Source organism: Gobio gobio (genome assembly GCF_949357685.1).
Source record: "Gobio gobio genome assembly, chromosome: 1".
NCBI lineage: Eukaryota > Metazoa > Chordata > Actinopteri > Cypriniformes > Gobionidae > Gobio > Gobio gobio.
Genome location: NC_137097.1, coordinates 25,682,560 through 25,697,604, shown reverse-complemented (window position 1 = coordinate 25,697,604; position 15,045 = coordinate 25,682,560). Strand labels below are relative to the sequence as shown.

General features: G+C 37.6%; 1 protein-coding gene across 1 annotated transcript in view; it reads right to left on the bottom strand.

Annotated features, from left to right (window-relative positions):
- LOC307123219 (uncharacterized protein) overlaps positions 1-15,045 on the bottom strand; it is a 302,474-nt gene that overhangs the window by 226,316 nt on the left and 61,113 nt on the right. The window lies entirely within an intron of this gene.

Sequence of the window (15,045 nt, the reverse complement as noted above, 5' to 3'; positions counted from 1 at the left end):
ACACGCGTATAAACAGAGAGGGGGAGAGAGACCATTCACACTCTCAATCTGTAGGATAACAAACTGTTTAATTCATTAGGGAATAGGCTATATCAACTCAAGCCATATATTTATTGTAACATGCTGAAACATATGACTGTAATGTGACATCGCCCCAAGTTACCGCAACCGATAAATGCCACAAGTCTACAGCGTGCGCGTGAGACGATGTGTTATTCTTCTGTTGTCTCAGGGCGTTTTAACTCTGGCATTTTAGTTCGGAATGGGGCACGGTTAGCTTGAAAAATTGCTAATGTGAAAGCTTACCTACAGAGCTTGGTGTGCACTGAGGTACCGAACCCGATAACACACAACCGGAGTTCGGTTGCTCTCGGAGCTGTGCCACGATTCACGTGAATGTGCAAACAGCACTCGGGTAGTAACCAGCACATGCGTTTTAGCCGATTACAATGTCATTAGTTCAATAACATACACGTAAGAGATGATAGTGTTGATGATTTAGCTGAGATACGATCGCGAGAGCGAGCCTGCAGTGTATTCGCGCATAGAGTGCAATCAGGGCAGCAAATGAATGGCAATTCACCGTCTCCTCAAAAGAGTCTGTTTGCAAGCAGCAAAGCCGCCTTCAGGCGACACACATACGGTTAACCCAAGTGTCGTTTACTCAGCTGCACATAATAGCACCAAATTAATTTTAAAAAGCCCATATTGACCCGCGTTCTGTTTTCTATCACGCCCGTGCACGTTTGTGATGACGTAAGATGAACGCAAACGCACCAGGGTTCAAGTTGAGTGTGAAACCAGACCAACACTGCGGAGGCGGAGGGAACAATCAGACTCGGACCGCAGCAAACGTGTCCAGTATAAAACACCCTGAGAGCGGACTGGCAGCTTTTAGAAGCGTTATTGGCAGCGCCTCTGGTTACATGAACGCGTCAGCACCACATCAGCACCGACAACATGGGGATTTTTTTTGGACGATAATCGCACATACTATTCGATATTCTATAATTAAATAACTAATCGAATATTCGAAAATCGCGACCCATCCCTATGTGTGATAGGTGCATAGGAGAGCAGGACTAAAAAGTTCAATTATCAACCAATGCAAAAAGTCCCGCACACTATCAACTTGCAATTAAAAATGATTTATTTTATCATTGCAACGTTTCGATCTTTCGATCTTCCTCAGGCATGAAAAAACATAAGAAACTTCCGTTTCTTTTAAAAGGTACTGTTGACCAATCACAATCTCGAGGTCAAGGTAAACCAATCACAATGAATGATAGAACACATTAACATAAAATCACGTCACAATTAATCGTGAAATCATCTTAAACTCATCACATTACCATGAATGAATAGTAGAGCACATCCTCATGAACTCGTTATATCACAATTAATGGAAAAACCAATCCTCATAAACTCATCACATCACAATGAATGGCAGAACACATCATCATCATAAACTCGTCATATCTCAATGAATGGTAAAACTCATCATCATACACTAGTCTCCATCACATTAAGTAATATTTTTAACAGTATGAGATTATAACATTACATTATATAATGCTTCATCATTCATCCCCAAAGGAGATAAAGTGTTTAAAGTGAAAATCCAAAATAACTCACGTCTCTGTAGTAGCAGTTAAATGTTTCCGCCTCTAGGTGGCATTCTGACTTCCTCTATCCCACAGAAACGTAAGGTTGACACATCATGGTTATGAGATAAGAAATGTGCTGCCACTGGATAATTTAAATCTTTTCTCCTGATGGTACTCTTATGTTCACTAATTCTTTGTTTTAACTGACGTGAAGTTTTTCCAACATACCCCAATCCACGGGGGTCCCAAGGACAACGAATCAAATACACAACATGCGTAGATGCACAGGTTATCACAGATTTAATCCTGAATTTTTTTTTTTCCCGTTCAAGGATGACAAAAGAATGATGTTTTTGTAGTATTATTACATTGAGCACAGTTACCACACCGATAATTACCACTTGGCAATGGACTCAATAATCTCTGCGACGGACTGGGAGTGTGACCTTGAAAACGTGCATGGACTAAAAGATCTTTTAAATTCTTCGCCCGTTTATATGCAATCAGTGGAGGATGTTGAAAGACCGTACTCAATTCGGGATCTGAAGATAACAAATGCCAATGTTTTTTAAAAATAGATCTTATGGCAAAAGAATTAGAAGAATAGGTTGTAATAAATGAGAAAGAATGTTTCTTAGCTTTTTTTGTTCTCTTTTTCAATAGTTCGGCACGTGTCTTGTGTAATGTAATATTAAAAGCTTCTAAAAAAAAAACGGTAATTAACATTTCGGCAAAAGAACTTTCTGATGAACAAACTAGTGTGTTGTCCAATGGAATAATACATCACACATTTGGTTTGAGTCTAATATATTATTAGTTGGTGAGTTGTTGAATTCTGATGGTCAGCTTTTGAGATTTACTGACTAAATTTAAGTGTCATATTTCTGTATTGAAATATGAATATTGTATTGTCATGAATTCTTTTTCTGCCAAAATTATATCTCTATTCATCAGTCAGAGCGAATCTGAATGACCTGATTAGACAAAAACACTCAGAACTAACACTACAAATTAATAAAAGAATGCAAATTATACAGACCCATAATATATTAGTTTAGTCATTTAATGATTTGTAGAAATCAAGATAGAAATAGAGCGCTTTGAATCACTGAATCATTTGTTGTGAATCAATCGGTTCAATTGTCTCGGCAAGTGGAAAGCTCCGGTTCTCTCGTCACTCACAGGCCGTTACTAGGGATGGGCATTTTTGTCAATTTCTCATTTCGATCATCGATAGGTCTCAAAAACGAGTACTCGAGTACTCGGGGGCGGGGCATGTGCAGGGGGCGGGGCATGTCCGTCATTGAGATAATGAAAACTGTTATGAAAATGTTTTTTGACAAATACAAACGTGACATGAAAACAGGTATATGAAAACATGAACATATAAAACAAAAAATAACTGCTAGATTATGATGCATAAATGTCTTTGAAAAAGAAACATCTTTATAAAATGACCGTCTCAAATAACCAAGTCAGTAATATCGAGCATTGCCTTTGAGCTGAAACTGTGAAATAACACCACCCTGCAGAGCTTGCTAGCTGGTTAATTAACTCAACCAAACGCACCCTATATCAATATTAATATGAAGATTATGATGAACCTATTACGACATAAATCAACACAAAAGGACGTGAATGCGCACGTGAACTTCAGATTTTGCTAGATTTTACAGGCTATGGTTTGAAACGGAACATTCTGAATGCGCTCTTCCCTTAACAACGCTGATACAAGGACAACGAAAGCACACAGAAACAACATTTTATTAAAATCCTGTTCTCATTATAATGCTTTGACAGATTGACTCTGCACATCATGCACTTAATTGTATTATTCATGATCGAAGTGTTTACAGACATCACTGCGCGTTTTCCAACTCATAACGAAAAACAACTTTAAATAAACTAGGTCTACTGTTAAAAAATACGAGAACAGTATAACAGTGCTGCATTACTAATATCAATGATTCTGAGAAAGAAATAGCCTATCTGAAAAGAATATGACTGTCTCTAAACCATATAGCTATGTCGAGCATGAAATATGCGTTTGAGCTGAAAATGAAGAGAATGAACAACAGCCGGTATAACGGTATAAGTGCTAGTTTATTAAGCTCAACCAAACGCGTTTTATATTAGATTAATCAGATAGACAACATAAAAGTAATCTTACAATGTGCATCTGCAGAAAAGGACGCGAATGCGCACATGAACTTCACGCGCTAGTCTGAGTGTTCTCGCTGGTTTCTCTGTGGATCAGCTGATACACGGGGAACTAAGCACAGATCATTTACAGCATTTTCCACGGTGTTTTCATTATAATGCTATGTAGGCTATGACAGATTGGCGCTGCACATCTTGCACTAACCATTCAATGATCAGTGATTCCAGAAATCACTGCAGTGCACGCCTCAGTTTCACTTTATTTCGCCGCGGTCTGGAGGCTGTATAATGCTAACCAATCAGACCTCCGGTACCGCGCAAAACGACGCAATAACCAATAAAAAAGAGACAAATATTTTTTTTTCAGGGCGATCCTCGTTCTCATGATCGATGATCGCTGTCACGTTCGAGTACTCGATTACTTGACCACTGTTGCCCATCCCTAGCCGTTACTCAATATGCGTCTTGTCTTGTCTGTTCTCGTGAATCGTCATCAGTCGCTGCACAACTTAACTGTTCCATTTCAAAGTTCATATCTAGCCAAGTCCAAATCCCCGGATGTGTTTTTGATCCGCCCCTTTATCATCGAGAGGTGACTTGTGTGGCCTTCAGACAGATGGGTATCCCAGAATGCATCTTGCACCAACCAGCAAGCATCAATAGTGGACGAGAAACCCAGCGTAATTTATACTACTGTTATTGTGTCATGAAATGTAGTTTTAAGACTTTTTCAGGCGAGAATGTACTTATTCCAAGCTCAAACCTGTGGTTTATTTTAGGGCTGCAACAACAAATCGATAAAAATCGATTATTAAAAGAGTTGGCAACGCTAACTTGTCATGCTTGGTAACGAGTAAACAAGCACCAGAAGAGCTACTGGAGCGACTCCAGGGGCCTGTTTCAGAAAGGAGGTTCAACCAACTCTGAGTTTAAACCTGAACTCTGAGTTGACTTACTCTGAGATGGGAAACTCTGAGTTTTGGGTTTCAGAACAGTTGAATTGAGGTAGTTCAATCAACTCTGAGTCGACTGACTCTGAGTTAAGCTCATGCACTCCAACTATGAAAAGCCACGATCAATGGAGCTCCGAAATTACGATTCACCATGGCAACAGCACCCACGTTTGCATACTTCCGGGTCAATACGTAAGTTTAATTCTTAATTATTTTAATTAAGTTTAATTTTCATGGTATCCAAAAGGCAAACAAAAAATGTGGCAGCAACTAAAAAAAAACCCCAAAAAAACATAATTCAATCAGGAAAAGCTTTAAGCATAAAATGTTCATGGGTGTAGGTTTAATGATTTTACAAACATTTGACATATTAAATAAATATCATTCAGTGTCCAATGTGCAGCAGCTTTTCCCACATAGACCCTTTTCACAGACTGTGATGACGTGTTTTAATGGTCATCAATATCGTAAATCCTGCAACGTTTAAAAAAAAAAATGTATGTATGTACATTTATAACACTAATACGTTGTATTATATTACTTGTGCATCAAATTACAAAAATCAAGTTACCGCTGCTGTGAGTGTTTCTAATACAGCGTCTATGGGAGTGATAGTTAAAATTAACATCTTTCTCTCTTTTCACTGCAGTTATCAATCTCACTTTAATTTTTCCATCTTTTTGAAAGTTGTGAAATCACTATTGTGGAGTTTTTCTTTTGCTATTTGAGCAAATGGAGACACAAAAATATATATTTAATGTATTCTCTCATTCACCGCTATAAGAGTTAACCCAACTATGACAACTTCAGCTTCGGAAACCCAGAAATGTGAAAAGGGTCTATGCTCTTTTCACATAATGAAATGTTCTCTGATCCCACCTGTTACATTTATTAATTAGGGTAATGACATTATTGACTTCTACTCAGGCCAGCCAAACACCAGCACCAGTGACAGATGAAGACGAGATGGAGGAAGAATATTAACACCCAACAGGAAAAAGAATAAAGTATTTGTAGGAAATAAAGATGACTATAAAAAATTTAAATAAATGTATTTAACAGCTGTGGTGGTGGTTATGCCATATATCTCGTACCACCATCTGGCAGCATCCTTCCATCCCATACAGTAATCCGTTTTCAGAAAGTGTGATGATGGGTAATCATAATAGTCGCGTGACACAACAAATCGATAATGAAATTCGTTGCCAACTCTTTTAATAATCGATTTTTATCGATTCGTTGTTGCAGCCCTAATATTAACCAAACAACAAAAGACAGAAAATCACCTCTTTAGTTGTAATAAAGATTCAAGATTACCTAGTCCTTCTGACGTCTGCCATGGACTCTGATGTCTCTGAGATAATTTGTCTTGTGTTGATCTAACGGGCGATCTTTGGTATCGTTTGTTCACTTGCCAATTGTTTTGGCTGAGGGCAAAGTGATGTTTCATAACTTTATATTTTTTAGGATATTTAACTTTACAGAGTTGTAGCATACTAGCGCTGACTTTGTATGTTTGACTGAATTGTTTGCTTTATTTATTGTATGGCTTCTTTACTTTTATAATAGCTATTATTGATAACAAAAAGAGACTGGGTTGTATTTTATGTCATATTTAAATGTATTACAGTCAGTGATAATCATATGCACACTTATTGCCAGTATGTTTAATATTTTGTAAATGTAAACGATAAAAGGCAGGGTTGTGTTTTATTTTTTGTTTTGTTATAAATATAGGCTACATGCATTGAAGATAATCAAGGTATGCCTTGCCTGAACCACATTTGTGTGGCTATTAATGTTGTATGAAAAAGAGGCAGAGACTGGTGTTTTATGACATATATTTCGTTTTATTGTAGCCTAAAACATACATACAGGAGTGAGAGCGAGCTGAAGACTTGTGTCCTCCCGTCCTCGGGAGTTCGTTCTCCTGAGTCGAACTAGTCAAGTCTGAACTACCAAGGACGCAAGTCAGAAGTTCGCGTGCTTGATATTGAGAAACGGCCTGAATTCATGTTTGAACTGATTCATGATAAAGAGTGAAATGAGACGCTCCTTGTGTTACTCGTGAGTTTATTCTGTTACTTTACTCACACAACGCTGATCAATGTTAGATAAAGCAATGCAGTGTTACATTTAATAATACATCATTCATTCTGCGTCGCTTTAAACTGGTTTATTGCTTAAAAAAACGCTTAAAACACAAACCTTTCTCCAGCCGAATCATAACAGCTGCAGGAGAGCGGCGCGGCCTTATGACGTCATGCATAAAACCAAAATAAAAGTCTCGTTCACTGCTGCGTCTAAAATCACCAAACCTGCACCAACGTTAAAAAAAACTGTTGCATGTGCAAAGGGGAAAAAAAGTGCACAGAAATGTACCTAGAAAAAATATATTAACAAAAAAAAATACGAAAATAATACAAATTTCAGCGTTAAATGTAATGGTGAAATGCATTTAATAACTCAATGGTAAGTTAATAATACAATTCATTTTGAGAGTTAAAAAATTAAATTAAAGCCATAAATGTATTCACATTTCCCCTGAGGTTTATCCACTCCAGTGTTTCTCCGGTTCATCCACTGTTCCAGAGTAAAAACAGTGGCGCTGTGGTCTGGAGATATGCAGATATATGTAGTTTGAGAGACTGAGCAGTTTAGATTCAACACTCAAACAAAAGCTTTTTTCTTATGGTTTATGTCTGCTTCATCATGTTTATCGTCTTTTATTAGTTTATGGTTTTAAAATTGGAAAAGTGACCCAAATAATGTCAATAACTGTTGGAAGATTATGAGGATTTGATGAAAAAAAAATATACTGATTCTTGGACATTTTATATCTATTTTCAGGTATTTTTAGACTCAAATGAACTTTACATGTCCACATTTTTAATATCAGAATCAAAACATTTATATGCATTACTTTAATGCATTCTCTCATCCATGAACAAGATTTCTGCCCGAGTTCGTTTGATTCCTTTCCACCGGCTGTGGAGGTGAAGATGACACTCCCATGATTCCTGTTACACCTGTCAGCTGCGGATGCCATTATGTCCCAGCAGATGCAGCCTCGTCCCTTACTGTCACCATAGACTCTGTTATTCCCAGACTCCATTTCCCAGAACTCTCTGCTCATTATTAGTTAACCAGTTACAGCTGTGTCTTTTAATCATATCATTACCTCTGTTGCCCTTTGGCATTATATCTTTATGAAGGTTTTTTTTTTCTGTTACTGGCCCTGTCCCAAGTGGACTTTCGGTCTCGAGTCCGTGGCGTGTCCCATCTGTCATTTTTATGCTCTGAAGTATGCTCATCAGACCGATGCTCATCAGACCCCCTTTGCACCCTTGATGCGGCCTTCGGCGAAGCCCGCACTGCTGCAGGCTCCACACACTTCACCAGTGTTGGGCACGTTACTTTAAGTAAGTTTTACTAGTTACTTCTTACAAATAGTAACTGAGTTAGTAACTGAGTTACATCATTATAAAAGTAACTAATTACCAGGGAAAGTAACTACTGAGTTACTTTTTATTTTATTTTCAAAACTTGGATGCCTCCAATATTAAATATGTTAAATGAATGAATTGGACACTAAATATAATAAATTATTATTATAAAACATTGTACATTAATGTTCACTATTGTAATGTTGCTGTGGGACAATGTGAGAGACACCTATCAAATTCAATACATTATTGTAAATATTATCAGTAGGCCTACTATAGTGTAAATATTGTGTAAATATTATCAGTACTACTCCTTTGGTAGTGGAGCTCACGTTATCACCTGGGTTTTTAGCCACTCATTTTGTTGCGGCATGTGATGATGTGAGGCGCTTCATTAGATTAGAATTACTTGCCACCGACGTGGAGAGACTCTTTCTTCCTCGGCATAAGTTGCACATTACATAAATATTCTTACCTTTCACCTCAACGAGTTTGCGAAAGCTACCTTCGAAGTCGTTGGACTTGGTGTGTGTGACTGTGCATATGCGTGTGTCATAGGTGTATGTGTGTGTGTGTGTGTGTGTGAACTCAACCTATCAACCTCAACCTTGTCTCCCACCCACCAATCATCATCAGTTATGTGTACCACCCCACCCACCCCCCAACGCGCATGGCATGCACGCACGCACGCACGCACACACACACCAACCAACCAACCAGAGAAAGAAAAACTTTGCAGCTAGGTCCGACTGAAAGAGAGCCTGTTCGGATGAAAATCGCTTCAGTGAGCTCAATTATAGTAACGCCACGTTTTTTTTCTCAGTAACGCTAACGGCGTTGTAACGGGAGAAACAGTAATTCGTTTGATTACTCGTCACTGAAAAAAATAGGGATGCACCGAATCCAGATTTTTGGGGTTCGCCGAATACCGAATCCACTGGTTAAGATTCGGCCGAATCCGAAACCGAATACCGAATCCTACTCCCATCCGCAGTCCATTATCACAGTAAACACATTAATGAAGTTAACAACGTCCACAGCAGTGTAGGGATGCTATTGACCATTTATTGACCGAAAGTAAGAACTTTGACCGATTAATACTACCAATTAAACGGTTTAAATGTTTTTAAAGCTTTTTTGTTTGTTTGTTTTTTGGTGCATGGTTAAGAAAAATATGCTGTATAGCGTTATTTGTTCGCTCACGGAGCGCGTCGACATCTGCAACCACAAACAAGATATATCGTTATATCGCAAAATGAAGCAATGGAAAAGCTTACTGTGTGGGACCATTTCGACAGAAAAATACAGCAGTAGTACAAGCTCCTGACTGGTGGAAGGCGAGGCGTTATCTCTGTAGCCTATTCCCGGGACATCAGTGCCATCTGAAGCCTTGTTTAAGGCTTTTAATAGTGTGGTTTTGGTCAAGTTTACTAAAGTAAACATTGTTGTGTATGTTCTTCTCGCCGCTGTTTCCTGGTGGTTTATAGAAAAATTACCCCGAGTGGCCGAGTCGTCCTCTGTCGTTTCAAAGAACAACACAACGGAGAGAGCAGGAGGCGCGCGCTAGGGTTGTGCCGACATCGTGATGGAGCGCCACCCGTTGCGAGTCTGTTGTGTGCGACACACACTAATCCTCTTCTATAGTATTAGTTAAACTAAAAACTTAGCAGGGATTGCTCTGTAAATTAAATTGAGAATGTAACTAATGCATTTATGCTATTTTAAATAGTCTATGCCAGATATATAGCCTACATTTTGAAATAATTTGAGGCCGAAACCTCCAGCATGCGTGTTTATTTTAGCACTTCCGTCAGTGAAACACAGCCTATAAAACATTGAAACGATTTTCAGTAAATAATGGTAACCTCAAGAATATATGAAAATTTAAATATTAGTTAGAAAAATATTTGATTCATACTATTTCCCCGCAAAGATGTGTCATATACCGCTCTGCGCTTTGAGAGGAATGTGGGACACAAGCTGGATAGACACCTTTCGAATATCTTCGTCTTCATATGTTCTCCTGATGTTGCAACACTGTTTGTAAAAGGTCTGAAGAGCGGATTTTATCTTCCACAGGGTCAAGACATTTAGGCTATGTTTGATTATTCACTGACAGAGAAAACGAAACTAAAATCACCGGCGTGTGTGAAATGCGCTATTCAAATAAACCAATAAACCAAACTTGACGCGCCTTACCAAGTTTAATAACAAGAACAAACTGTGTTAAATAAAATTTGAAGTAAAAAGGTATTCGTCCTACAGTGTTTTTTATACTTTCCCACAGTAAAGGATGTGAATATTCAATTCAATTCAATTCAATTCAAATTTATTTGTATAGCGCTTTTCACAATACACATTGTTTCAAAGCAGCTTCACAGAAAGTGCATTTCATAAATGTACATTGAAAAATGTTAGAAAAGAGAATGTTAAAGAAAAAAATGTTAGGATAAGTTAATCAATCATGTATTATTTTAGGCCATAACAACGCTGGCGTTGAGTCGTCTCTTCACAGGCGTTGAGTCGTCTCATCACAGGGGCATCTGAAGTCTCCATCAGAGGCTGGATACAAACTGGAGCTGACGAACTAGTTACCTCGGGACTAGTGTCCCGAGATAACAACAGAAAAGCAGATGAGAAATAATTAGCATAGCTGCTGTTCAGAATATTAATGCTGTTGGTGCGATTTAACTGTAGTATAAAACTTATTTATAATGTGAATGCTTGGCTAAAGAGATGCGTCTTTAATCTAGTTTTAAACGGGGACAGCGAGTCTGAACCTCGAACAATATCCGGAAGACTATTCCAGAGTTTAGGAGCTAAATGTGAAAATGCTCTCCCTCCTTTAGTGGACTTAGATATCCTAGGAATGACCAGAAGCCTCGAGTTTAGTGATCTTAAAGAGCGCGATGGATTGTAGGGCGATAAAAGATCAGTTAAATACACTGGAGCTAACCCATTTAGGGCTTTATAGGTCAGTAGCAATACTTTGTAATTGATACGGAACTTAATAGGTAACCAGTGTAGGGATGATAAAATTGGTGTTATATGATCATATTTTCTTGACCTAGTAAGAACTCTAGCAGCTGCGTTTTGGACTAACTGTAGTTTGTTTATTGAGGATGCAGGACAACCAGCTAATAAAGCATTACAGTAATCTAGTCTCGAGGTCATGAATGCATGAACTAACTTTTCTGCATCAGAAATAGATAGCATGTTACGTAGCTTGGCAATGTTTCTAAGGTGGAAAAATGCCGTTCTTGTAACATATGAAATATGACTTTCGAAAGACAAGTTGCGGTCTAATATAACACCCAGGTCTCTTACTGTAGTGGATAAAGCGACAGGACATCCTTCCAAGTTAAAGTTGTATTGTGAGAGGTTTTGTGGGCAATTTTTTGGACCAATAAGTAACACCTCCGTTTTATCTGAATTTAATAGCAGAAAATTACACGTCATCCAGTGTTTAATATCATCAACACACGCTGTCAGTTTAGATAATTTAGCGTTTTCATCCGGTCGTGATGAAATATATAATTGAGTGTCATCAGCATAACAGTGGAAATTAATTCCATGTTTTCTTATAATATTACCAAGTGGCAGCATATATATTGAGAATAGCAGAGGGCCTAGCACGGATCCTTGCGGCACCCCATAGTCTACTGACGTCTATACTCTACTGACGAATAGTTATAATAGACTTAATTATAAGCAAACAAAAGGAAGAAACGTTTATAATCCCCTGCGAACATGGGTGCGACGTGAGTGAAGATTTGGGAAAAGAAACTAGATGTCCATGTCCATTGGGATCAAATGGACTAGGCCTATTGTTAAAATTCACGGAAAATCGAGTGACCAGATCACAAAGCAGAATGAAAAAGTGCAATCTGACCATTATTTCCTTTCTAGGCTAAACAAAGTTTTGTGCTTCACTCCTGTGGTAATATTCACGTGAAACAGCATTCACATACAAAACACTGGGTTAGTAAAATAACAAAGTTTTTTTTTTTTAAGTAGAAAATAGTATTTATGTGAAGATATATATTAAAATAAAAAGAGCTCAACTCTTCAGTGGAAGGAACCTATTTTTTCCCCCTCACGTGCAACCTAGCGGATGAGTCATTATTGGGTAAGTAAAAATAACGAAATGATAGTTTTAAGAGAATAGTATATATGTAAAGAGATATAGTATATTATCTACCTATTTACCTAATTCCGGTTCTTCAAAGCTTACGGATTCAGTGTATTTTCGTTTTGTCATCTTAATTTGGTAATTATTTACCGGTAAGTGAAAAATATTTAATGTAGGCCTATATATTTTATTCATTTTATTTATATTTTATCTGATCTATATGCGGCTGTTTGCACGGTAAAATAAAATACATTTTGGCTGCTGTCTGTAGATTCCTTCATGCACAACTCGTATTCTCTCGGATGTTTCATATGCAAATGTTTTAACAGCGGCTGTTGTTTAAGGTCCTTGTCATCACGAGACAAATCGACATTGCAAATTGAACACGTAGCTCAACTTGAATCGCCTTCTTTTGACTTAAAGTAGCTACTGCCACGTGACACAACCTCGTCAAAAAGCCCAATATTCGGCCGAATCCGAACCCGAACCCTGGATTCGGTGCATCCCTAGAAAAAAATAATTCCGTTAGTAACGCCGTTTATCTATAACGCCGTTATTCCCATCACTGCACTTCACCAACCCAGAAGTCCTTGCAAAAGACCAATCAGACAACAGATGGGAAGAGTTCACACTGACGGGCAAACATGTCAGAGAAGAAAGTATTTAAGTGTAAGTGTCATACAGTTTGTTACGGTGACGCATTGCTGCCACATACATATTATTTATTTCCACTCGATTATGTCGTAATAACGAGATGGTATATAGTTTTAACGACATCTTTTCACGCAATAAAACGACATAGGCTATATTTTCTCCTAATAAGGACGTGTTAAGTGTATAGTGGGTTGTGTATAGTGAAGTGTAGCCTACAAAATATGCCTGTATCCACATTACAGAATTTATAGCCTATGTGCCTTTATCACACTTCCATGTTTGAAAAGCAGAAGCAAAGTCATCGTAAAATTGCCTCTTCCGCTGCCTGTATCAGTGGCAGTGCCCATAGCACGAAAGTGGTGTAATTTAATGATGTAGCCTACAGTTCTTAACAGATAGCCATGGGTAACAGGTGTCATGGACCGCTCATGATTAGCCTCAGTGGTGTAACTTTAACCTATAGGCCTACTGTAATTAAGACATATATTCAAGAAATGCTTTAAAAACAGAAAGTCGCTATAGTTTCGAGACACGACCAACTGCAGAACCATATACGTCACTCACAACAGTCTGAGAGCAACAGCACCACGCCACAGTCTCATGCCGGAAGTGGGCGGAGCAAGGTCATTGCGCGTTACTTCCGTGTTTTGGTCCGTTTCAAAGTTTACACCACGTTGCTATAATCAAGATTTGTATTAAAACAATTTAATTGTGTGTACATGTATAAAGCAATGATATAAAATATATATCATATAGCAATGATATAAAATATATATTATATGATATAAAGATATATAAAAGACTTATGCTGTGACCTATTAACAAAAGACAATATACTACCATAGACAAATTGTTAATTATATAGTTAAAATGATTGTTTATCTATTTGTTTTGTTTTCATAAATGATTAACAATATAAATTGAACACAAACACAAAGCTTGGTGTTTGAACATGTGTTTATATATCCATTTAACTAAACATTTTTTTTTTCATAGAACACACAAAACATATACTGTTTCTATAATTGCCTGAAAAAAAAAGATATATAATTGATATTTAAATAAAATGTTTTTCTTGTTCTCTTAAACCGCAAACGCATATCACAATAGCTGCACCTGCTCCAAATAAATAAATAAATAAAAGTAATGAAATAAAAATACAGATTCAAACCAAATTTAAATCAAAACATAGAAAATCTAACAAAAGTTACGGCACAAAAGGCACACATTTAACACTCCATAAATATTGAGTTGAGAGACCCTGAGACCCTTTTTTTCGCAGCATTCATAGAGAAAAGCTTCCATGTCTTCTCTGAATTGAAAACGAAACATGAAAGGTTCTTTGGCTAATTGAATGTCTTCATTAACTTCTGCTTTATTGAGTTGAAGAAGGGCAGGCACGTGCACAGGTAGGGCTCAACCTGTGCAGAGCACATGCCCTTTTTGCCCTTACACTCCGAAGTGCCCTTTTTTAGGTGGTAGTGTTTTTTGTTCCTGCTTCAATAAATCAATAGTTTTGGTAACTGCATTTGAGTTTGACTTTTGTAAAATGTTAATAATATATTGATAAGTAATAGAACCACATTTAATTTGTTTTTGCCACCGAAAAATCATAAATAAGCAAAGGTGCGCCCATAGACCGCCAAGAGCGCCCGCGCTGTTTCCTACTGGAACTTACACAAAGTGACTGAGTGATCCTCGTCATCTAGGTCAAATATATTTCGTAGAAATTTGTTCTTGGATTTATGATTGCTAATACAATTAATTTGTTAACATGTAATAATATCATGGTCGCATGTTTAATTCATTTACGTTGTTGATATATGCACATATTCCCTAATTTTTGAATCTCTATACTCTCTCGTTTTCACATGTGTAGTAAAAGATGGTTACAGTAATGTTGTCGTTACATTAAGTACAAATGGGCCGTCTTTTTCACAGAAGGTCTGGTTGGGTCAGTCAGAATTGCAGAAGACACAATGTAAATGATATCCGTGATAGTGCAGGGGTAAAGCGCATGGCTTGAAGTTTTGACGCAAATTGATCACGGTTCGAATCCTCGTTTTGCCGAACTTGCTCTACTTCATTTTCCC